This window comes from Triticum dicoccoides, chromosome 2B, assembly GCF_002162155.2.
Source record: "Triticum dicoccoides isolate Atlit2015 ecotype Zavitan chromosome 2B, WEW_v2.0, whole genome shotgun sequence".
Classification (NCBI taxonomy): domain Eukaryota; kingdom Viridiplantae; phylum Streptophyta; class Magnoliopsida; order Poales; family Poaceae; genus Triticum; species Triticum dicoccoides.
In genome coordinates, this window is record NC_041383.1 from 132,013,881 (window position 1) to 132,018,269 (window position 4,389).

Sequence of the window (4,389 nt, forward strand, 5' to 3'; positions counted from 1 at the left end):
GTAGGACAGGAGGTCGGTAGCCGGACGGCGGGCGGCACTGCTGTAGGCCGATACGTTCCGGGGAGGAGCCGACGGCGAGACAGGGGGGCGCGGGTGGAGGTGCTGCGTGCTGTGAGGAGGTGCGGGGAGAGGGGGGATAAGACGACGGTGGCCGGAATCAAGCCAACGGCGACGGAGACGTGTGGCTGCGGGTCGTTGGTGGGTGGCGAGGAGGTGAGAGGGGAAGAGATGAACTGGAGGAGATGGAGGGGAAGATGTCGCGTGGCCGCGTGGGGATGGAGGCGTGTGCTGTAACGAGGAGAGGAGGGCGGCGGCGGCTGTCCAGGGAGGGAGTTGGTATTCTTTTTGCTCTCAATGAAGAATCACGTCGCGATCGCCCTAGCTCTGCTGGACCGGCCCACGGTTACTTTCAGCTAAGGCCTGTTTTTGCTCCTGCGTGCGTGTGTGGACGGCAGGAAAAGGCCCGTATAAGCCCGTTAGCGTGAAAGCATTGCTTGGTGGAATACGGAGTTTTTTCTTCCTACGGTAGCTTTTTTTTTATAAACATCCCTCTTTTATTAGCATGTGATAATAGTTAATTACTAGCACATATGCCCGTACGTTGCAACGGGAGAATTAATTGATGTGTCCACCGAAATAACCATGCTAATGGCCCAACAACATCTGGTGCCAGCGAAAATTCATATAAGTAGTACTACATTAAGAAGCATGCTATACATACAATACTTTTGATGTGGTTTTTGTACGACAATTTTGATCTTAAAGAACCTGATTTTCAAAATTTTCATACAAAGCCATTATTTTTTAAGTTGAAGCAATGCTTGAAATTTGCATAAAGTCGTAAAAAAATCTTAATAAAAGGGTTTTGTTAAACGTATTTTGGGCCATCTCTTCGTATGCTTGAAGATCAATAAAAGAATGTCTACGTCTAAGCGAAACAACCCTAGTTCATTGCATGCCAAAAAAATCGAACCCGAATGATGAACGGTACTTTTCTTTTCTGTTTTTATTCTTTACGTATGAAAAAACGGGAGTAAGAAACGTACGTTATATATATATATATATATATATATATAGAGAGAGAGAGAGAGAGAGAGAATCCATCCTACCACCCGGTGGTAGTTACCCCATATGTCTCATATACTACCATGTGGTACTATATATACTACTTTATCATTTTAAATATATTCATATACTATATTTAAGACATTTCAAAGCAAGTTACATAAAAAATTATATATGAACCCATAGTTTTTGTTATATTTATGAAATACGTACATATTTGTACGTAAAAAAGAGCATACTCAAAACATGGTATATACTACCTAAAAATTAGTATATATACTACCTAATCATTGTTATATACTACACGTACATACTTTCAATTTTGACAGATACTACATACAACATACAAAATGCAAATGGTGGTAACACCACTGCTTGTAGGAAACATTTTTCATATATATATATATGTATGTATGTATAGAAAAGAAAAGTACTAACTAAGTGTGCACTATAAACACAATTTTAAAAATTACTAACATGTAAGATAATATCATATTTAGAATGTACACATTTTCCTGAGCGATTTTCATATATAAAAGGCTAGATTTGGAGTTAGCGTTTGAAAGATAGGAATATTTCAAAAAATACTTGAATCTGTGGAAAAAAGAAGTTTAAAAATTAGCTGGGCCAAGACAATATCATATTTAGAATCTACACATTTTTCTGATAGATTTTCATATATAACATGCTAAATTTGGAGTTAGCGTTTAAAAGATATGAATATTTCAAATAATATTTGGATCTGCGGAAAAAATGGTAAAAAAAATGAGCTGGGCCGAAGCCGGGGAAAGGCAGAAAAATGGGACACAGCTGGGGATTGAACCCAGGTCTCCCGGCTGGGAGAGTTTTGCCCTAGCCAGTCGGGTGCTTCCGTGGTTATTGATAATGTGAGGGCCTAGCTGTACATGAACACAAGCAGTGGCCACCTAATAAAAACGAAACGTTTTTTGCCACTTACGGGTGGCATTGGTGGGTAATTCTTGCCAATTCCGAGGGTAGTTTTTATGACGTACGACAGAAACCCAATTCTCTTTATTATTATTATTAATATTAATTATTATTATTATTATTATTATTACTAGTAAATATGCCCGTGCGTTGCAACGGGCCCGATAAATACGGCTCAAGACCCCCACAATTCAACGTCTTCTATTTCAACACGGTGTCCCACCCGTGTCACCACTTGTCTTAGTCCCTCACCGACACCGTGTCACCACTTTTCTTAGTCCCTCACCACCGGCGATTACCGCAGTGTCCTCTAATCACAACATGTCTGGACTTCGTCAATCCCAGCCATTGCGACACACATGTCATTAACGTGCAATCACAATGGAATGTTTAAAACATTAAAAACTAATCTTGTCGAGCTGGACATGAGGATCGCTCTCCGCAAGCTATTCCCTACACTTGGTCTCACGCATCCCGCTATAGTGACAACATGGAGGCCGTCGTGGAAAGTAGCACCCTGAGTAGGGTGTCATTGGCGGCCATCGCAGTGCTTCACTACCATGAGCGGGATCAAGGACTTGGGTTGTGGAGGGTCACTCAAAGTCTGATCTGTTGTGCATTGTTGATGGGTGCCAACGGCCGAACCGGGGATTGGTCATCACACTCTAGCACGCGGCTTTCATGAGCCCCTTCCTACACCGACTTGTAATTATGAAAATTTATAATGACGGTGGGCTTCGCCCTAGTCTCATCTAGCAGAAGACCCGTGTGTTGCTATAGGCAAAAGGTGAAAAATATCTCCGCATGCACCATCGAAAGCGTCAAAATCATCTACTTTTTGCCTCTTTGTTGACCATTATGCGGTTCACCGATCTAAGCTCCATCCTGCGGAGACACGATGTTGAGTGAGAGGATGCATCAATGTCGACGGTCGGGCATGCACCTCTCGCAAAAGTGAATTGGAAGTAGATGGCATGCAAGGGTAGGTTGACGACAGCAGCTGGCAGAAACTTCGAATATGGAGCAAGGATAAATAGACAATCAAGTCATGGTCTCCTTTTCTCTCTTATTACTAACTAACTAATTCAATTTTTTTTACATTTATCAAAAAAACATCTTAAGAAACAAATACCCTTTCCTATTGATTTTAGCTCTAAAGCTTTTTGTTGCCTCAAACTCACTGACCTATATTGAACCATTCAATATATAGCACACCCTTTTTTAGGGAGTGGATATATACTCCTAGAGTCTATGCCTCCATTTTTCTATGGTTCTCATTGACTGATAACTACACATCAAGTGCACCTTGATACTGGTAGCAACTGGTCGCGCACTCCCACACTCGCTTTTTTATTATAGGGCCAAGATGATACGATCGAAAATAATTCAAGCCCTATATCTGCACAACAAGATGTAACAGAACATCCTTTCATTTCATTGATCAAAGCATATTTGTAATCACTCAATTCATAGTTTTGAACATGTCAATGGTAGGACTGACACGTCCAACAATCATACATATGTTGTCAACTCTCCGCTTCGATGGCGGTGGCTAGGTCAACCTAGGTGCTAGGTGAGGAGACCATCATACGCAGTGCCAGTTCCTAGAGGGCATCCGAGGAGGCCGGAGAGGCTTGCCTCGGGCAGGAGCCTAGAGACGTCGTCCCATGCCCGGCAACGCCAGCCACTGCATTTCCTCGCTTGACAACTCGGCATTCTTTAAACAGCCTGAAATAATTCGTAGTGTCATTAAAGACTGAAGTAAAGTTTGATTTAAAAGTTTCTTCAGTGCTATATTTACCACTGGTATGAGTAAACCTTAGCAATAAATTAATATGGTCGGTAAGATACATATGATTTTTCAGTAAGAATTCACCCTTCCAAAGCACGAAACTTGCAGATTGCCACCCATCTTCAGTCACACTTGAGACCAGAGAGACTGAAATTGAAGGCGCTGGAATAGACCTCATCTTCCTGGAGGTAAGAGTTATTCAAGAGCTCACTTGCAGGAAGTCTTTCATCTACAGGAGCTAGACAGATTTCTATGAAATTCTACTTGTGTTCCTGACTCTAAGTTATACCTACTGAAGTATTTTAGCAGTAAACATTATGTTAGCGTCAGACTTACATAGTTGCTTTCGAAGAGCAAAAAGTTTAACGCAGCTGTATTAGCAGGTCAAAAGTAACACCCGTTAACTCCATAATCCTAAATCTCAAGAAAAGACTCACCAAAAAGAGAAATAACATGTAATAAACTGTTACCAGGAGTCCAGCATCGAGGACATCGCCTTTTGAAGAACAAATGCCAAGTGTATGTGAGCTAAATATACTTATACAGATCTAGGGGATACGATGAGACTATGCTTCCAAGCACAG